General features: G+C 39.7%; 1 protein-coding gene across 6 annotated transcripts in view; it reads left to right on the top strand.

Annotated features, from left to right (window-relative positions):
• FOXP1 (forkhead box P1) overlaps window positions 1-22587 on the top strand; it is a 630188-nt gene that overhangs the window by 166914 nt on the left and 440687 nt on the right. For 5 of the 6 annotated variants that reach the window (XM_063122009.1, XM_063122004.1, XM_063122006.1 and 2 more), the window contains one exon: window positions 18867-18926. The exons of the other annotated variant lie outside the window; for it this stretch is intronic. The gene's annotated coding sequence lies outside the window, so the exon portion shown is untranslated. The remainder of the gene's footprint in view (window positions 1-18866; window positions 18927-22587) is intronic. 6 annotated transcript variants of the gene reach the window in all.

Raw genomic sequence — 22587 nt, forward strand, 5'->3', positions numbered from 1 at the left:
GTATTGGTTTATTCATACTTGGGTGGTTCCCTTTGCATACAAAAGTATTATTATTTATAAGTTAAAAGATTTTTTTTAAAGCCTCTGTAAATAACCTGACAAGGACATGTGACATGTTGAGAACAGTTTTGCTTATATTAGGTATTGTGGAGTTGGTGCTTAGGATCAGGAGGATAAAAACAAGAAAACAGGTAAAAAGCAGTATGACAATAGAATTAGGAAAACGTAGACTGGGGGTGGGGAATATTCATGTAGCTGGAAAACTACTGAGTAAAACACTTGTTCATTAAGTTGAAATACAACAAAATGTATTAAGCTGGGCAATACTAGTTTTAAAGCACTGGTACTGCACTCTCCACCCCCCACCTTTTTTCTCTTTCTTTTTCTCTCTCCTGCACACAGGGTGCTTCTAGACCAGGGGTCCCCACCTTTCTGGGGAGACACTTTGTTGTCTACCTGTCATGTCTGTGGATCTTAGGCTGCATCTTATTCAGCAAAAACTTCTTTTTCATGTCAATCGGACATCACAACATCTCTTTAATATTAGGCAATAAGGGATTGACTAATTCAGCTAATTGCTGGTGGTGCAATACAGCTAATACTCCTTTTAAATGTATGTTTTGGCAATGACCAGTAGTTGTTTCTTTTGGGGAGGAGATACATTTTGTACTGGAACAGTCTTTAATATTTACTGATGTGCACACTCTTCTAAATTATTTACTTGTCTCATGAAAATTAATCTGTGGTCATTGTAAATGGATTCATCATGCCCTTTTGACAGATAAAAGACTGATATTACAATATTGGTAGGAGATCATAGAATCATAGAATAGTAGAGTTGGAAGGGGCCTATAAAGCCATCGTGTCCAACCCCCTGCTCAGTGCAGGAATGCACCCTAAAGCTTACCTGACAGATGGTTGTCCAGCTGCTTCTTGAATGCCTTTAGTGTGGGAGAGCCTGCAACATCCCTAGGTAACTGGTTCTATTGTCATACTGCTCTAACAGTGAGAAAGTTTTTCCTGATGTCGAGCCAGTGAGATAAATACTCACCTCCTATAATGCACTGGATTGAGGAACCTACAACACTTTCAATATTTGAACAGGTGGCATATGTACGCCACCTTCAAATGAATATTTATTTGGATATCTGGTCCGCTTCTGTTGAAGCCTATGTATAATTGCTATGAGATTGAATGCATTTCATATGTATTCATTGCTGTGGGTATATACAAATCCATCTACATATATTAAAAAAAACAGATTAAAAAGTTTTACGAGTGTCCATAGGCATCACATTGGGGACCCCTTCACAGGCACCATTTCTACAAGAGTAGTAACTTTCCTTATAGCCTTTCCTTCTCCTACTTCCTGGGACTCCAATTTTCTCATCTCTAACCAATTAGCTGTTGTTTGACGTGTTTGATTACACACAGCATTTCTATTGCTAGGAGAGACCTCAAAGGAAATCAAATCATGTTGAAACATCGTGTTGGCAATCCTATCTGGTTTGGATTGTGTAATCAATGGTGCCACTGGATCTTGGTCCAACTCAGGGCTGCTCTGGACAATTAATCTTTCTCTTAAAATGCGCAGTCTTTGTATGACAGCTTTTTGCTCATTCTGGGGCAGCAGAAGAGAGCAAAGAAGATGGAAACCCCACAGCCATTTATATTAGGGTTGAGGGCCAGGTGAAGGCAAAGTTTGGAGGTTCTCTCCCTTTCTGTTCAAGGGTTCTGAACAATAAGCAAGAATTTTGAGGCTCGAAGGCGAGAATCCAAACTGATAGTCTGGCAAAATGGATTCTTCAACCTTTCAGTATTCATCAAAGGAATACACAGTTGAATTATAAAGTTTCAAAAATACTGAACATTTTTATGTTATGGAATGATATTAAAAATATTAAATTAGAAATGTTATAAGGTTATTCAAATTTATGTATTATGTTTTTAAACAAATTCTTGTTGTTGTTACTGTAGCATTGTATTAGTGTATTGTTAATTAATAAAAATATTAAATAAAAAAAATACTGAACATTTTACTACTAGACCCTGGAACAATGATCTGAAGATAACTGTGTGACTAAGACTTTAAAGATAATGATTAGTTTTGCATCCTCACTAGTTTTGAATTTGGCTCTTACGTTATTGTTTTTAAGTATGTTTTTGATTAGTACTTATTGCTTAATAACCCACCCCTTCAGAAGACTGCCTCAGGCCAAACAGTTAAAGCAACAAGGATGTGTACTGAATCTACTCCTTCAACTCCCCTGTTATATTTTACTCTAATATCATCAACGGAACAGACAATGATAAGGCTCTGCATGAAGAAGACAACCATTGGGCTGCTGGCAATTGCACCCAGTCCCCCGGGATAGCATGAAAATTATCCACCCATCCCGGCCATGTGACACAACTTTGCTAGCTGCATATCCACATAGCAGTCATTGAACAATTGTGGTCTTGGGCGCAAAGATTACTGCAGACGCTGACTGCAGCCAGGAAAAGACGTTTACTTCTTGGGAGGAGAGCAATTACAAATCTTGATAAAATAGTTAAGAGCAGAGACACCACACTGACAACAAAGGTCCGCATAGTTAAAGCAATGGTATTCCCCATAGTAACCTATGGCTGTGAGAGCTGGACCATAAGGAAAGCTGAGCGAAGGAAGATAGATGCTTTTGAACTGTGGTGTTGGAGGAAAATTCTGAGAGTGCCTTGGACTGCAAGAAGATCAAACCAGTCCATACTCCAGGAAATAAAGCCATACTGCTCACTTGAGGGAATGGAATTAAAGGCAAAACTGAAGTACTTTGGCCACATAATGAGAAGACAGGATACCCTGGAGAAGAGGCTGATGCTAGGGAAAGTGGAAGGCAAAAGGAAGAGGGGCTGACCAAGGGCAAGATGGATGGATGATATTCTGGAGGTGATAGACTTGACCTTGGGGGAGCTAGGGGTGGCGACAGCCGACAGAAAGCTCTGGCATGGGCTGGTCCATGAAGTCATGAAGAGTCGGAAGCGACTGAACGAATAAACAACAAAATTCATGTGCTTATTGTTAGATCTCGATAGCCATTGTGATTCAGTTGACCCCAAACCAACTTAGATCCCAGAAAAATAGCACCTGGAGGCATGCACACTTCTGGCACAGACTTCCCCCCTGCCCCATTCCCAAAGATTGCAGCTGGGGCACAAGTTTACACCTGTGTTTTCCTAGCATTATGTAGACGGTCTGAATTACTATTCCCCCCCCCAAAAAAAAAACGTTAAAAACCTAGAAAACTGAAAAAGGTTTTCTTTTCATTAAGGTTTAAGGTCACAATCCTACACATGTTTAGACAGAATAAACTCCTACAACTCCCAACGTTTCCTAGCCAGCCATGTTGCTGAGAAATGTTGGGCATTCTCGGGCTCTTTCTGTCCAAACATGCGTAGGATTGCACCCTAAAAAGTGTGAATTTGTATCTTGAAGTTAAAGTTTTTGTTCATTACGTTTGACTAGTTATCAAGCCTGTTCATTGTGAATGTGACGCCTGATACTTGTACCTATTTTGGTACATGAGCCATATTGTTTTACTCTGTATCTCAGGCATTTTTTCTAAAGTAGAACGTGTTGAAGTTGGTGGGTGATAGTAGAAATAAAACAAAGACCCCGAGATAAGCCCTAAAGTTGAGGCCAAAATTCTTTTTAATGGAATCAAGAAATTTTCTTTGAAAATGTTGTTTTAAAGAGAAAATTAACTTTAAAAACCATAAACTTACACATATAAACCAGTGGTTCTTATTTTGCAGTATTAGAATACCCCCAGCACTTTTAGTCTAGACAAAAACAAACTCTTCAGTTTTAGTTCCCTTTCAGAAATGCTAATGAAAGCTCTCAAAGATTCTGTGAGGAGACACACATCTTCCTCTTCTTCAGAAGAAGAAGTAAGGAGGCGATGGCAGCCTGTCACCACTTCTGTTTGGCGTTTGGCTCTGCCTTGGTTAGGGCTTTCAATGTAGACAGTAACAACAGGACAGGGAAAAGTTGATTGTAAAAGCAATCGTGGAAGGGCAAACCGAATACTGAGGAGCAAATCAGTCCGTTTTTCAAATAAGGATACTAGTGATGAATGTCTTCTATAATATGTTATGGCAAGGCTGCTTAGAACATTTGCTTCTTCAGTTCAGACTTACAATTAACACATTTGTTTCCAGAACTGGGAGGAAAAGGTCATGATTTAACGAGACTTCACAGTAAATACATTTTAAGGAATGCCTACAGTACCTGATGCTGACATAAGCTATTTCCAATGCACTGCCATCTTCCCATATGTAAATGATCTCACATACTCCAACACACACACACGCACACACACACACAATATTAGTGAACAGCCCCCACCCCATTGCTTCCAATCTTTTCAAAATCTGGAAAAGAGAATACGAAAACTTTCAAATGTGAAAAATGCAAGTTGGCATGTATATATGCTTCAGATATGAAAGCACATTGTTGAAGCATGGGGGACATGAACTAAATGACCCCAGGGATTGGTGCTCTGATGCAGAGCCTTTCTTTTCTAGGTCAGCAGTTCTTATTTTGCCCTCTTTGGCAGTGATCGAGAGTAATTTCTGTCCGATGCCTGCTTGGTTGCCTTTGTGATCACAACCCAGTTTTCAGTGGAAGAGCACATTACAGTAAACATCAGACAGACACTCCTTGGTAGAACAGCCTTCATGAAGGTTTGAGTATTAATGTTGTAGTAAATCTCACGCTCAGTCTGTATGAGTTGGGCTGAGCTGTGCTCTGAGTTGCCAATGCCCCTCTCAGGTTTAGGGCCTCAAGTGATCCGACAACAGTGGGATAGAGGTGTCTCCTTCAAAGTGAAGGAAGATGAAAGTTTCTTTTCTTCTTTGTGGTCTCTGTGCATCACACATTATGGGCTCTGCGCCTGCGTGGAGCCATGATTCGGAAAACTTCTAAAGCTAATTAATGTTGTTTCAGCGGGAACCCCTCCCCACCATCTCAGTGCACATGTCCAGAGGGCTTCCCACCAACATTCTCAGTTCTCTTTTGACCACCTTGCTGGATGTGTCGTAGGAAGCTTCTGTGATGTTCTGCTGCCTTATATGCCATAAATGTAAATATTTATTTATTTATTACATTTATATACCGTGCTGATTGGATGATGATGATGATGATGATGATGATGATAATAATGATAATAATAATAATAATAATTTTATTTATTTGTTACCCGCCTCTCCCTCTGGATCGAGGTGGGGTACAACACAAAAGCACCACAAAATACATATAACTAATTAAAACATTTAAAACTAATACTTTATTAAAAACAGCACATTATTAAACAAGGCATCTTAAAATTCAGCTGGGTAGGCCTGCCGGAAGAGATCAGTCTTCATGGCTTTCTTAAATTCTGGAAGACTGTTAAGTTGATGAATCTCTCCTGGCAAGCCATTCCACAAACTGGGAGCGGCAGAAGAAAAGGTCCTCTGGGTAATAGTTGTCAGCCTTGTTTTTGTTAGCTGGAATAAATTCTTCCCAGAGGACCTGAGTGTGCGGGACGGATTGTACAGGAGAAGGTGATCCTGCAGGTAGCTTGGGCCCAAACCATGTAGGGCTTTAAAGGTGATAACCAACACTTTATACTTCACCTGGAAACTAATTGGCAGCCAGTAAAGAGATTTTAAAACTGGTGTAATGTGGTCACCCCTAGGTGTACCGGTGACCAGCCTGGCTGCCATATTTTGAACTAGTTGAAGTTTCTGGACTAGGCACAAAGGTAGCCCTATGTAGAGCGCATTGCAAAAGTCAAGCTTCAACGTTACCAGCGTGTGCACTACGGTCTTTAGGTCTTCCGACTCTAGGAAGGGGGTGCAGTTGGTGTATCAGCCAAAGCTAATAGTAAGCACTCTTGGCCGTTGCATCTATCTGGGCTGTCATTTGGAGCGACGGATCCAGAAGCACCCCCAAGCTGCAAACACAGTCTTTCAGGGTGTGTGTAACCCCATCCAGAACTGGTTGACACACCTCCAAACCCAGGTTATGGCCTTTGACAGCAAGCATCTCCATCTTGTCTGGATTCAGCTTCAGTTTGTTTTTCCTCATCCAGCCCATTACCGCCTCTAAGCATTTATTCAGAGGAGACACTCTATTCTTAGATGACGCTGTTGTTGAAGGCATAGAGAAATATATTTGGGTGTCATCAGCATACTGATAGCACCCCACCCCATGCCTCCGGATGATCTCTCCCAACAGTTTCATATAAATATTAAATAGCATTGGGGAAAGGATGACACCTTGTTGTACACCACGCAGCAGCTCCTTCTTTGAGGAGCAGCTATCCCCAAACATCACCATCTGGAATCTGCCTGAGGGGTAGGACCGGAACCACTGGAACACAGTGCCCCTGATTCCCAATCCCCTCAGACGATCCAGAAGGATACCATGGTCGATGGTATCAAAAGCCGCTGAGAGGTCCAAAAGTACCATCAAGGACACAATCCCCCTGTCAATACTCAGGCGTAGATCATCCGCTAAGGCAACCATAGCGGTCTCAACTCCGTAACCTCCTCTGAAGCTGGTTTGAAATGGTAGAGGGGAAGTGCTTGAATTGGCTGGCTGTGTAGAGTGGGAGGAGCTGGAGAAATATAGCTTTTTATATAGCGAATCTGAGCTGTCAGGAAGACACTTAAGTTAAGTTAAAGGGTATGAATATATGAGAGAAGTGTAAGATATAGGATTCTGTGAGGAGAACAGAGAGAGTGAAGGATATGATTTTGTGAGAGGCAGATACTGAATAGGAAGAATACTATCTATCCTTGTGTTTGAGAATAGATAGTAGAATTATATAGTGGAACCTTTTAAGAAAGAACTGATAGAAACAAACACGCTTAGAAGCCTTGCAACCGTACGTGTTTCAACTGAGAAAAGCAATAAGCTTATGTACATGCCTTTACTTAATGTTAATAAATTCTAATTACTTTCAAACAACTGGTGTGGTCTGTGGAGGAGTGACTGAGGAAAAAGCAGTAAATGGTGGCAGCGTAATGGGAAACTAAGGGCTAGCCCATAATGTGTGAATGCACAGATGACCACTTGAAGAACTACAGTTGCAGGTAAGCAACCTGCCTATCTTGTCTGTGCTGGACAAAATAAGTTTGTACCAGTCATACCATTTACAATAACGTACTGACAATGGCCAATGCATGGGTGCAAGCATGAGACTTGGTCCTAGCAGTCATTGATGGGGGCGGGCTGACAGTGTATCATCACTCCTGAGAAAGACAAAGCTAGAGGTTATAGAAGTAATGGTCTGCTGTAGTTGAGAGTTCCTGACAGATGTTCAGATGGGTGTTTTTAATACGATTCCAGGTTTCTTCAAAGCCACTCAATTAGCTAGGATATGTTGAGCATGGAAGAACACTTTTGTATATTGGTAGGATATGGTATTATTTCTTTTTCTTATCTTTCATTTCATTTATGGGCCACAAGAGACTAAAACAGGTATGTGTGGGTAGGTATGATAGTAAAAAGAACAAAAACAAAACAAAAAAGCACCAGTGGTGGGTTGGAAACTTTTGCTCAGTTAGGGTGGGAGTTTATAACTTTGGCAAATGTTTTAAAGTTTGGGAGTTGAGAATGCATTTGAAAGAGAAAATTCGGAACAGAGAAAGCTGCTTATCTTCTCCCATATTTGCTGATCCTTCCCTGCAAATATCCCTCCCCTTGCCATTTGTTCCTCATTGGAGCTTCTAGTTCGTAGGCCAGCTGGAGAAGGAAGCTATTAAAAACAGATCAGCATGAGTAGAGTAGAACTTGCAGGCAGCAGAACAGTTAAGAACCACCCACCTGTTCTCCCCCTCAAACGTGTACCCCTTCATTAACATTATGAGGACAATGTGGATTTGGAATACTTGTGCTTTCCTCTTAACATATAGATCTGTACTATTTGTAAGGCTGCCTAATTCTATTAATCGAAATACTCTCTCTCCCCTCTCCTGCCCTGCCTTATTATTTCTATTTTCACCCTACATAATGGCCCTCTTCAGATGTTTTTCTCGCATGCTTTCAAAGAAATGAGTCAAGGGGGTGCAGGGCCACATGCATCTTCCCCATCCTCACTGGCTCCCAATCACATGGAGAATTCTAAGAACATAAGAGCCATGTTGAATCAGACTGAAGTCCTAGCTACTCCAGCATTTTGTTCACACAGTGTCCAACCAACTGCCAGTGGGAAGCCAACAGTAGGATAGCTCTATCCTCCTCAACTGATATATTTAAAGATTTATTGTTGGCTAGGCCTTGATGTTATTATCAATATGATTCTCAAAATACTTTTTTTGTATATCTTATGTCTGCTTGCATTTTCTTTGTGCAAGTTTGTGTTCCTTTTTGTTCTCATTTTGGCAAGGCTCTCTTCTCTCTAATAGCTTACTTGACACTGCTTAGTAACCATACTGGTGACCTCTTGGAGTTGGTGCTATGTTTCCTGACCTGTGGTATACATACTAGCTGAGCTTCTATTATTGTGGTTTTGAGTAACCTCCAAGCATTTTTGAGAGATGTAATCCTCTTACCTCTTCCTTTTTACCAGTTCTTGACCTTATTGACAAATTGAAAGCTAATAAATCATTGGGCCCAGATGATATTTATCCTAAAGTTCTTAAAGAACTCAAATGTGAAATTGCTGATCTTCTAACAAAATATGTATCATGTCCCTAACATCAAGCTGTGTACCACAAGACTGGAGAATGTCCAATTTAGCACCGATTTTTAAAAAGGGACTCAGGCAGCGTGGAGGGAATCCAGAAAAGTATAGACCAGTTATTCGAGTTAAATTTGTGGAAAGTATTATTAAAGATAAAATTTGTAAGATGACAAGCCCTCTGAAAAAGAATAAACATGGCTTCCACAAAGAGAAGTCCTGTCTCACTAACGTTTTAGAGTTTTTTAAGAGTGTCCATAAACATGTGGAAGGGGGTATCCAGTAGAAATTATTTACTTGGACTTCCAAAAGGCCTTACTAAGTCCTTCACCAAAGATTCCGGAGCAAATGTAGAAGTCAAGGAATGAGAGGAGAGGCTATGTGCCACGTGTGAGCCACTGCTACTTTGTATAATCAGCTTCCAGTTGGTCTCATAGGTTGTTGCATGATGTACAAATTCAGACACATTGGCCCTGTTCAAACAACATGCTAAGCCATGATGGTTAAGCATTTGGCTAATCATAGAATCATAGAATAGCATAGTTGGAAGGGGCCTACAAGGCCATCGAGTCCAACCCCCTGCTTAATGCAGGAATCCACCCTAAAGCATCCCTGACAGATGGTTGTCCAGCTGCCTCTTGAATTACTCTAGTGTGGGAGAGCCCACAACCTCCCTAGGTAACTGATTCCATTGTCGTACTGCTCTAACAGTCAGGAAGTTTTTCCTGATGTCCAGGTGGAATCTGGCTTCCTTTAACTTGAGCCCGTTATTCCGTATCCTGCACTCTGGGAGGATCGAGAAGAGATTCTGGCCCTCCTCTGTGTGACAACCTTTTAAGTATTTGAAGAGTGCTATCATGTCACCCCTCAATCTTCTCTTCTCCAGGCTAAACATGCCCAGTTCTTTCAGTCTCTCTTCATAGGGCTTTGTTTCCAGACCCCTGATCATCCTGGTTGCCCTCCTCTGAACACGCTCCAGCTTGTCTGCGTCCTTCTTGAATTGTGGAGCCCAGAACTGGACGCAATACTCTAGATGAGGCCTAACCAGGGCCGAATAGAGAGGAACCAGTACCTGACGTGATTTGGAAGCTATACTTCTATTAATGCAGCCCAAAATAGCATTTGCCTTTCTTGCAGCCATATCACACTGTTGGCTCATATTCAGCTTGTGATCTACAACAATTCCAAGATCCTTCTCGTTTGTAGTATTGCTGAGCCAAATATCCCCCATCTTGTAACTGTGCATTTGGTTTCTATTTCCTAAATGTAGAACTTGGCATTTATCCCTATTAAATTTCATTCTGTTGTTTTCAGCGCAGCACTCCAGCCTATCAAGATCACTTTGAAGTTTGTTTCTGTCTTCCAGGGTATTAGCTATCCCACCCAATTTTGTGTCATCTGCAAATTTGATCAGCGTTCCCTGCACCTCCTCGTCCAAATCATTAATAAAAATGTTGAAGAGCACTGGGCCCAGGACTGAGCCCTGTGGTACCCCACTCGTTGCCTCTCCCCAGTTTGAGAAGGTTCCATTGATAAGTACTCTTTGAGTTCGATTCTGTAGCCAACTGTGAATCCACCTAATAGTTGTTCCATCTAGCACACTTTTAGCTAGTTTGTTAATCAGAATATTGACTTATCATGATGACTTAGCATTCTACAATGAAGGGTGTTCATAACTATGGTTTCACCATGCTCAATAACCACTTGCTGCAAAAGAGTTAGCGGCCCTAATCATGGTTTAGCATGGTTAAGGAAGCACTGCCACAGAGCTCTGTGGCAAAATCAGCCAAAAACTGATGCTGCTCCTGCCACCACTCGAGATCTCCATGGTCAAGATCTGACTAGCAGCACATGACGCTGCAGCTGAGTGCCAGCCCCCTCACTAGCCTTCCCCGACCACACCATGCACTTGGAGAAGCAAACCAAGAACAAAGAACTCTCCCATGCCCACCCAGTGCGCAGCTTGCGAAGCCACTGCCACTTATCCGCCCCTGTTCCACTTCCTGAGTGAGCTGCTCAGCCATTTATGCCGGCAACCTTGCGTACATAGCTGCTTTATGGCTGCCATTTCCGTAAGGCCTCTTTTATGGAAAACAATGAGCTCCAGCTTATAAAGGGAGGCATAGGCCTGTTCAAAACCACTTGACAGACAGGCTCTGGCCCGTAAATCATGCCCGTGTCCAAAGAGGGCGGCACTACTCATCCCACCAAGATAATGCTACAATCTGAGTGACTTCTTCAACAACCCCCCTTCTAAACTATCAGTTTCCCAGGGAACTCTAAATGGCTCAAGGCCTAAGGGGTGTGTGTGAATGCTTTCTCTGAAAATCCTGACAGAAATAAGCTTGCACAGACATTCCAAACTAGTTCTAATTAAATCTAACTACAACTTGCTGAAACCTATACGTGACACATGGGCCATAGCTAGACCTAAGGTTTATCCCTGGATCATCCAGGGGTCAAACCTGTTCATCTAGGTGACACAGGGGATCTAGTGCTCAGGCAGGAGCGAACCCTGGATGATCCCAGGATAAACCTTAGGTCTGGCTATGGCCATGGTTAGCCTAACCACCCTTCCCCAAGTTGCGTCTGAACAGTGCATTAGGGTTATTTGTAGGTTAAACATCCCAAAGTTAACCTACAATTACTTCTTAGTTTAATTTTGGATTATTTAATCCACAGTGTCTAGGTTTACACCTCATGTAACAACAATGGGGCTGATAGGATGCTGCTGCTGCAAAGCAGCACTGGCTCACATGTGGCAAGCAAACTGGCAAATCATGTTAATTAACCCATGATTTGCCACTGTTGCATGTGAACAGGGCCAAAAGGTGATTTTAAAGAACTTCAAAAGGATCTCCAAACTGGGAAAATTTGCATCAAAATGGTAAATGCAGTTTAGTGTAAGTAAGTAGAAAGTGATGTATGTTTGGCCAAAAAATCCCAACTTGATGTACATGTTGATGGGATCAGAGGTATCAGTGAATGACTAAGAAAGAGATCTTGGGGTTATGGTGAAAAGGTTCTGGGACTTTTTAGCTTAGGACAAAGGTGAGTAAGAAGAGACAAGACAGAGGTGTACAAAATTATGCCTAGTGTGGAGAAAGTGGATAGAGAGTGCTACTGCATCAATGTCCTACTTGTGGATTTCCTATAGGGAGGTGGTTGGCCACTGTGTGAACAGAATGCTAGTCTAGATGGACCCTTGGTCTGATCCAACATTGCTCTTCTTTTGTTCTTATATCACAGTACTAGGAGAAGTAAGCATTGTTCCCTCCTAAATCACGAAGCAGCATGTGATACTAGAATACTGAAGTAGTATAATGGACTTTACCATTTCTGACTTCAGGTGGGATTTTGCGTATTTAAATACTCCCGTGTGCTAAAAAATTCCTGTAAATGAAACATCCCAGAATTAGTATATCAGGAAGGAAGGTTCTAGCTGTTGCAGTTTTCCACTTGCCAGTTGGGTTTAAGTAGGGTGACCATATTTTGGAAACCAAAAAGGAGGACAACATGGTCGGCCCCCAAAGGGGCGTGTCCAGCACCAAGGGGGCGTGCCCACCCGAACATATCTCTGATTTTACAGCACACATTTAAGACAAATCTGTTCTACATAGCATCTTAATGTTAAAATCACTGAAATAAAGAACAAGTGAGAGATTCAATGTATCCACTCCTACTTTTGTAGGTTTTGCTGTACTTTGAAGCTTTTGCTATGCTTTGTGTGATACAGTCTCCCCTTCCCTCAAATATCTTTTCTGACTGTATCTTCACTCATTGCAAGCTGCTGCTGTTGTTGTTAACAGGGTTTGCTACTGGCCGGCCGGATGGCTGGCTTTTTTTAATTTAATTTTTTTAAAAAAGCTTGTGTATAATTGTCACAAGTTTCTCTACTCTAACATTAGGGTGGGTGTTGTGGCAGTTTGCCTAAAGACTGGAGATCCCCTTGATGCCAAGGGCTGAAACTGCTCAATATGCAAAACCCCAAAGAGGAGGTTTGACAACCTGAGTTCGAAGGATATGGCTCCAGCAGTTTTAAAACACAATAATTTTAAAACTTTGAACTTTTAAAAAAATCCTAAAAAAACAATGGATGAACAGATCTGATTCAAACCTGGCATGGCTAAATCTCTCCTTAAGAGCTATCATGGTGCCAACTTTCAGCCCTTTATCTTTTAAAAATGTCATTTTTAAAAAATAATTTTAAAACCTCAAACTTTAAAATATATATCCTAAAACTCAATGGATGGACAGATCTGTTTCAAACTTGGCATAGCTAAAGTCCTTGTTAAGAGCAATCATGGTGCCAAGCTTCATCTCTTTTTCTTTAAAAATAATATTTAAAAAAAATTAAATCCTCAAATTTTAAAAAATTCCTAAAAATCAGTGGATGAACAGATCTGTTTCAAATTTGGTATGGCTAAAGCTCTACCTAAAAGCTATCATGGTGCCAACTTTCAGCTCTTTATCTTTAAAAATGACAGTTTAAAAATAATAATTTAAAAACCTCAATTTAAAAAAAATTCTAAAAATTCAATGGATGAACAGATCTGTTTCAAATTTGATGTGGCTAAAGCTCTACCTAAATCCTATCATGGTGTGAAGTTTCATCTCTTTATCTTTAAAAATGACGATTTTAAAAATAATAATTTAAAACCTAATTTTTTAAAAAATCAATGGATTAACAGATCTGTTTCAAATTTGGTATGACTAAAGCCCTTCCTAAGAGCTACCATAGTGCGAATTTTCATGTCTTTATCTTAAAAAACGATGGAGTTATAAGCATTTTAGTTAATTCCCATTAGAGCTACTCTTTGGAAAAATCCAGATTTCCCCTCCCCCCTCCCGGATTTGTCATTGAAAAACCGGACAAATCCGGTCATATGGTCAACCTAGTTTAAGTAGAGAAACATTAAAATATACAAATCTTCACCAGCAGTATCAAGTGTTACAGTCCATTCTACCACTTCATTCTGGTGTTTTTGGAGACTAGGCCTCAAATCAACAGCTTCTGAAAAGGGACAGGAGTGTGCAAGAAAAGGCCGAGTGTTGTCACTGCCAGTTCAAAGAGCTTCAGCTGTGCTTCTTGCACTGTACTGAAGGACAAGATGTGGTGGGAATTGAGAAGCTAGGGTCTTTATTTCTATACCTGTTTGTTTGTGTTCTGAGAGGAGAATAAGGTGATTAATGGATCTTGAACAAAGCGTTATTTTGAGAGTGCTGTATTTTGGAAGGCTGTGCAGGATAGGGACACAAAACTGTTAGTGAGTGGAAAGGAATTACTTGTCATTTTTAATTGTTTTCGGAAGCCATCTGTATCCATCAATGAGATTGTGAGGCCTTTGGAGACACGGTAACATTTGCCCTGAAACATGGTATAAATAATTGATTAAAATTAATTCTCAATGTGCTTTTTTTTAAAAGTAGGAGTATGGGTCAATTTAATAAAAATCCAATTCTTAGAAAGAATGTACCAACAAAACCTCATGAAAAGACTGACACTTTGATCCTACCTTTTCAAATGTCTAGACTGCAATCCTATTTATTTATTTAATTTATTTATTACATTTCTCATCTCACACTATTGCCCCGCTCGTGCTCTTCGCTCCTCTGATGTCATGTTTCTCACCTGCCCAAGGGTCTCCACTTCCCTTGCTTGGCTTCGTCCATTTTCTTCGGCTGCCCCTTACGCCTGGAACTCTCTTCCAGAACATTTGAGAACTACAAGTTCAATCGCAGCTTTTAAAGCTCAGCTAAAAACTTTTCTTTTTCCTAAAGCTTTTAAAACTTGACTTGTTCTGACTTTTATACTGCCTGTTTGGTGCATTCTCTTACCCTCCTTATTGCTTTATTATGATTTTATTAGAATGTAAGCCTATGCGGCAGGGTCTTGCTATTTATTGTTTACTCTGTACAGCATAAATAAATAAATAAATAATAATAATAATAATAATTCTATACCACACAATAGCCGGAGCTCTCTGGGCGGTTCACAAAATACCTGTCCTATATCTATTTATCTTTGTAAATACTTAACTGTTCTATCATATGGCTCTGCTGAAAAGCTAAAATTGTTGTATATATTCATTTTTTAAAAAAAAACACACCCAACTTTTTAACACTGAGTTTACATGGAATTGGCAGATGTCTTATAGCTGTATGTGAAACTGAGGTTGGAAGGGGTCAAGACTGAAGAATATAATTTAAATATTATTGTAGTGTCTGACACTTTTCTAAAGCTAACAATCATTTTATTATTGGAAAACTGGAAATCTCCATCTCTTGGTAATGCTGAGATACGTGCTGTAATCTTACTGTTGGCCAAAAGGAGTGCTGAGTTGTAGCTGATGTTTCAGAAAGTTCAGGGTTGCTGGCAGAGAGTTCATGTGGGCAAAATATGTAAACACTCTAAATACAAAAAGAACTTGAAAATGACTTGAATATTTTCCTGTCATAAATGTCAGACATCTTATTTTTCAATTAAGGTATAACTACAATTTTCCTTAAAATGGATTCTACATATTCTTTCATGTTTGTTATGCTTACTGTGCATCCTGAATTGGTAGGACAAATATTTCACCCTTCCTTGAATTTGAAGGTTGAGTCCTTGCAAGAAGCTAACTGGCTCATGTACTTCCACTCACGGAACAGAGCAAACTGACTGTTTATAAAATGTGGTTTGAAGAAGTGTTAAAGAACTGTGAAGAGTAGGAGTTTTCCTGCTTGTAATTAAGCTGTGACTGAAGGAAATTCAGGATTGTAGACAAGGCTCACATGAGCAGACTGTACCTCAGAACTTATTTATTTATTTATTTATTTATTTATTTATTTATTTATTTATTACATATTTATACTGCCCAACAGTCTAAGCTCTCTGGGCAGTTTACAACTAAAACCATAAAATTCAGATTCAAATATTTGGGCCCTCACATGGCATTCTAAAGATGTGCAGTATAAACATAATTCTCTAATATTTATTTATTTTATTTATTAATTTATTGCAATTATATCCTGCCTTTTTCCTCCAAGGAACCGAGGTGGCATACATAATCCTCCTCCTCCTCCTCTCCATTTTATCCTCACAACAACAACCCTGTGAGGTAGGTTGGGCTGAGAGTCTGTGACTGGCCCAAAGTCACCCTGTGGTTCTCCATGGCCGAGTGGGGACTAGAACCTGGATCTCCCAGTCCAGCACTTTAGCCACTACACCACTTCAAAATACATATGAGGGAATTGCTTGTTTGAAAATAACCCCAGATTAAAATTGCCTTCCTGTGGAAACTTTAGGCTAGAAGCTTTTCTTCTTATAGTATAGAGGCTTATTCTGGGTTATTGTGCATAAACAGTATGCTAGTGCACACAGCCCATTTGCTCCTTCATTCATATGAGTGATAAAAAACAAAAACCATCAGTTTATCATGACATCTGAACCTGGGACCCTGATTTGTTGCTTCCAAACAACAACAACAACAACAACAACAACAACAACAACAACAACAACAATAATAATAATAATTCTTACCCACCACTCCCTCTGGATCGAACGAACCAAGGTCTTAAGCACCCAACATGTCCTTAGCTGTGTGCACTGGCATGCTTCTCATTCGCCATAAGCCTGGCATTCTGGCTTATTGTTACATGAAAACTCAAACTGAGAGAGAATTTATGATTAGGGCTCACTCCCAAACAAGCAGCCTTCCATGATTATGCTAAGGTAACATAATCAGTTCAGAAGAATGTGCCCATATGAATGCCTTCATGATTGGATCATCTCTCAAATTTGTACCCTCCAAAGGTATTGCGCTGCATCAGTGATATTTAAATTGTGGTTTGTTAATTATTGATGGTAGACCATTTGCTTTCAGAAGATGCATGAGAAGCATAATAAAAACAAAAATAGTGATGAATATTGAATTAAAACTCACTACTGCCTTGACTAATAATTTTAGTGACACAATCATACTGAGCAATACTAGCTAACAGCACTTCCTCATTCTTTTCTCTTCACCTCTTGTTTGGATGCAAAAATAGATGAGTTTTAATTTGAAAGCCTCTCAGGTGTCACCTGCAACCTGAAAAAATGTTGTGGTCTGTAAAAAAAGTGAACAGGAATAAGCATCCACAATATAAATGAAGTCTAATAATCACTTTTTAAGAGAGCAACATCTCATTTTGCATTAGAACATTGTTTTACCACAGAAACTTGGAGTGAATGGTTTTAAGTATTTAACTGTGCAATCCTATATATGTGTAGACAGAAAAAGATTCTACAACTCCCAGCATGCCCCAACCAACTATATGAAAGTTGTCAGACTTTTTTTCCTGTCTAATGCATAGGATTGTGTTCTAAGTAGTTTAAGTATGGTAAAACCTATAGCTGACACCTTGCCTTCATTCACAGAGCATGTACTCCTGGAGTCAGCTTTTAAGGAGGATTATTGTTTCCTGCTACAAATACAGAGCTTATGTGAACATTTCAAGATAGGATGGCAGAAATTAATTAAATAGTATGATAAGTGTTTGGGTGAGCGCAGTATTTTATCTATGAAAGTTTGGCTTATAAGTAACTAGTTCACTTATCCTGATCACATGTAATTGAAAATAAACAAAGGTTGTTGATTTAAATGAAACTTGGTTCAGAGTAAATATTAGGATCACATTCTGGGACTTGTTTGGAAATCCTACCTTTCCTCTTCAAATTTTATGTTGTCCTTATTTTAAAAAAAATTGTGCCCAGATCTGTTAGGAACCATTTAGCATCTTTCTATTCGTTATTTCTAGATTCTATATTATAAATTAATTACCAGGAATATTGTGCTGGATGCCACAAGTGATAAATAAGCTATTGCTAAAAACACAACTTCTTCCTTAATTCTTTAATAGGGGTGGGGTAGGTTGGTGGAGGAATAGCTGAGTTAATCTTTTATTTAAGTTTTTCCTTTCTATCTTTCTTTTGGCCTGTTTGTTTGTTGTTGTGATTCAAAAAAGAAAAGAAAAGAAATATATAATTCCTTTAGGGATGAAGAATAAATTAAAATTTGCTACTTATGTAGTCATTAACATAGCCAATTTACAAAACCCTTTATAAGAAAAATGGCTTTGTAATGGGGACACTGTCAGACTCTTAACTACACACTGCTGGGAGCCGCTCTAATAACGTCTAATGCGGTTGTAGGGAAGCGATTCAGTAGCAGAAAGCAGGATCACTGCTTGACTGCTCCCTTTCCTGACAGGAAGAAAAGGACAGTGATCAAGCTGAGGTCCTCAAAGGAGGCCCTTAAATCACTGGATAACATGAAGAATGGGATATACACAGGCTGCTGTAGAAAGCATATAACAAAGCATTTGAATTGTAGCGAGATAGATAATTCTTGTAGAAACACTTAGATGACTATGATCTTTTTGCCTTGCACATTAAACAGTAGTAAAGTGCACCAAAGATAATGGGAAATGCTCAAGTGTAGTCTTTCTTTTTTGTTACTGTTTATGACATAACACCAGTAATGAGGCATTGGATCAAAGATTCTTCTAGGAAGGGAGGTGTTTGGCCCTGTACTGCGGTTTAGCCATGCATTGGCTCTTAAAATGAAGTGGATAATAATAATAATAATAATAATAATAATAATAATAATAATAATAATAATAGCTTGTTTAGTTCTTTTCTGAAGAATGACTGTGAGTTGTCCCTATAGAAGGCTCACCAAGCTTTGAGGAACAGAATAATCTCATTTTTAGGAGATAAAAATAGAAAAGATAATTATATAATGAATCCGGCTCTTTTGGTTTTGGCCATATGTGTTCAAAATTCACAGTAACGTTTAAGATGATAGGGTAGTAAGGAATGAATTTATTTCAGTCTCTTAAATGTTGTATTAGATGCATGATTTGTTTTTGGTGAAACTACAAATAGCGATTTGCCAGGGGTGGTGGCTACCAGGAGAGATCCAAGTTAGAAGGGTTATTAATTCCCAGCCCTCAGAACATTGGAAGTAGCTTTGTTTAAAAAGGGAGGAAGAAAAGACTGAAAGAAAACCCTTATGCTACAAAGAACAGACATGGGATTTAATCAATTCAATATGCGTGTTAAAGGAAACATGCCTAAAGACAGTATTTGGATTTGAACTGATGTAGCTTTTCCCCCTTTCTTTTTGACAGCTAACCCCTTCTGAAACATGGCGCAGTGACAATCGGTGACAGAAAAGTGAGGACAGCCAGGTTTGTTCTTTTTGTTAAATGATGCTTTTAAATGGCATTAGATACTATTGTGGTTAGAACATGGCTGAAATACTGAAATTGTTGACTCATGTCACTTGTGTGTGTGGTACATCTCAGAGGGGATTCAGACAAATATTTACTTTCATAGTCACTGAGAAGAATCCAGTTGAATTAGGCTGTCTGAAGGGGTTCAACTTGCAAAGGATCCACTCTGAGCATGTTTTTAGCTCGATTTCTATTGCTTTTTCAGACTGCATTCAGAAAAGCCATTTTCTGGAGCTCAGTGCATCAACCTTTTCCGGTTGCATACATGTAGCATGACCCCTGGGAATTTAAAGTAGCTCTGCAGCTCTGGGGGCCAGTAACCTTTCGTTAGCTGTCAAAAGGTGATATTTAACATTGCTTTGGAATTGTTTTGGTTTTATGCAATCTGTGACGTAATCATTGCATATGCACATTGGCCCCGAAGAATAAACAAACAAACAAACCAAGGCTTGCCCATGCATTTAAGAGCTCCATGCATTCATTGGAATGCAAAGAAATAGTGCATTAAATGGTATAGTGTATTAAATAGTGCATTTAGTGGTATGATTGTTGTGCGTATCCACCCATATTCACAATAGAATATTGACTTGTGTTTCTCTGAGACATGCCACACTGTTGGAGGCAAAGTGCCATGATGACAGCCATCAGGTAAAAAGAGTAAGAGGACCCTTAGAGTTATATGCCTCTTTTATCCTTTTGTCTGCACTTTAATCTAATCTCAGATTCAATTGATACTATTGATTACATTCCCTTCAAACCTTTATTCAATCTATGGTACTATACTCAATGTGTGGTAAAATGTTCTTCTTTTCATATGTGACTTGAGCATAAAAGGCAGAAGTATACAATTAATTTGCCAGCACTTTCTTTAAAATTGTATGCTGGATTTCTCTGAAACACTCTATGGAGCAGTATTCCAAGTAAATTATTGTTATTTACTATGAATTTTTCCCTGCATATTTAAAGTCAACAATTATGTTTCCTTTTTATACTTAATGGCTTTGTACAATATTTTTAGAAACCTGGTCAATTCTTTCTTCACTGAGTCTGAGCATCTGATTCACACACAGTAGTCTGAAAAATACAAGCACAACTTTATAATCAGCTACTTTTCAGAATCCATTAATGGATTCTGAAAAACACACATGCCATATTAAATTTTTGAAAAGTGAACTTATGGAACAAAAATTACTAGAAGGGAGTGGAAAATCCTTGATGATATCTCATTAGTCTAGTCTGGACACATTGGTAGCTTGTAACATAAGCTGGTGGCACCTAGCTAGTTCATACTTTTTGGTGGTCAGAAAGGTGAATACTATTTATTTATTTGCTTATTTATTTATTTGCTCTCTGGGAAGTTCACAGCAATTAAAACCATAAAATACAGCACAATCAAACATAATATAAAACTTTTAAAAGTTTAAAACTACGATATAAAACCAAAGCAAAAACCAGTATAAAGTTTAAAAAAATACAATAATAGGTTTCAAAACAACAGAAACTTGAAAGACTAAAATGCCTGGGAAAATAAGGTCTTCATCTGGTGCCAAGAAGATTATACTGAATGCATCAGGCGAGTTTCTCTGGGGAGGGCATTCCAAAACTAGGATGCCACAATGGAAAAGGCTCTCCCCTAGAGAAGGGCATCTGAAGATGATCTTAGTGTCCAAGCAGGTGTGTATGGGAGGAGATGGTCCTTCAGGTATCCTGGTCCCAAGCAGTTTAGGGCTTTGAAAGTTAATTCCAGCTCTTTGAATTCGACTGGAAATCTACAAAGCACTGGCATAGTATATTCATATTGACTAGTCCCTATTAACAATCCCACTGCCCTATTTTGGACCAGCTGAATTTTTTGGATCATTTTCAAAGGCAGCAATCCAAACAAGAGGTTACCAGAGCAAGGATAACTGTAGCTAGGCTATCTCTGTACGAATAAGAATATAGTTGGTGTATCAACCTAAACTGATAAAAGGTGCTCCATGCCAATGTCCTGTTCACATGATCATAGGGTGGATAACAATTTACAGTAGCTTGTTAACCATCTTGCTTGTGCTCCCCGAATGCCAGCCGATTTGCATAGTTATCCTTATCAAGTGTGGTTTCTCGTATTCTTTGAACCCAGGGAGGGTAGCTTCTTTGGGTGGTTAACAACCCACTCAGAATCCATGGCATACTAGGTTCAGATGACACAAGAAGCTGCGGCAGTGGGGGCTTGGATTGGCAACCTGGTGCTCATGGGCGCTGCAACTCATCATGGCTAAATAAGCCACAGAGGGCTATGGTGATCATTGCGACTAGTGACAATGTTGGATCCAGAAGCATCCCCAAACTATGAACTAATGCTCTAGGGGAAGTCAGTGCAACCTCTCCAGAACAGGTTGAACATCATTTACCTGGGCAGATGAACCACCCACTAACAATACCTCTGGCTTGTCTGTATTGAATCTCAGTTTATTGGCCCTCATCCAGTCCACTACTGTGCTCAGGAACTTATTCAGAACACCTCGTGCCTCACCTGTATTTTATGAAAAGCAGAGATAGAACTAGTGACACCTCAGCTTGCATTTGTGGATAACCTCTCCCACTGTTTTCATGTGCATGTTAGTCAATATGGGGGATAGGATAGAGTCTTGTGGAACCTATATCTTAGCTGATAAGGCACAGAGAAATAATCTAGTACCACCTTCTGGAATAGGCCATCCAAGTAGGAGCAGAACCACTGCAACACAGAATCTCGCAGATAGCCTATCCAGAAGGATACCATGATAGATGTTATCAAAAGCCACTGAGAAAATCACGGTCATTCAACATGACAACCAAGGCAGTTTCTGTTCCAAAACCGGGCCTGAAGCTGGATTAAAATGGATCCAGATAACGAGTTCCATTTAAGAGCGTCTGAAGTTGATCAGCAACCATCCACTTGACACTTTTCCCACAAGGGGGATGTTGGCAACTGACTTATAGTTATTAACATCTTCCAAGTCCAGGTTAGGCTTCTTTAGGAATGGCCTAATTACCACCTTCTTTAAAGAGGCCAGTACCATGCACTTTCTCAAGAAGGAATTTAAAACCTCCTGGACGCAGCTAGATGTGATAAGCCATGAAGGGAAAGCATCAAGCACACAGGCCAATCACTTTGTCCACATCCTTGGGTCTCAACAACAGAAATGCATCTAATAAAAGTAAACCAGTCAGTGCTCTAGACAGCTCTATTACTGGAACTGCATTAACTGTGATGTCGAAGTTGTTATGAAAGTGGTTTTATTTCCAGTGCATCGCACAAATTCATCACAGTGTGCTACTGAGGGTTCCAACATCTCTCTCCTTGGTCCATATTGAGCCACTCCTGGATAACACTGAGAAGATGCAATGGTGGTCGAAAAGAATTCCCCCTTTGCTACCATCACTTCCACAGATAATGAGCTCTACCCTGTTAGGGTGACCATATGAAAAGGAGATCAGGGCTCCTGTGTCTTTAACAGTTGTATTGAAAAGGGAATTTCAGCAGGTGTCATTTGTATATATGGAGAACCTGGTGAAATTCCCTCTTCATCACCACAGTTAAAGATGCAGGTGCCCTGCCCTCTTTTAAATCTGGTCACTCTAGTATAGCTCC

This window comes from Elgaria multicarinata, chromosome 3 (genome assembly GCF_023053635.1).
Source record: "Elgaria multicarinata webbii isolate HBS135686 ecotype San Diego chromosome 3, rElgMul1.1.pri, whole genome shotgun sequence".
NCBI lineage: Eukaryota > Metazoa > Chordata > Lepidosauria > Squamata > Anguidae > Elgaria > Elgaria multicarinata.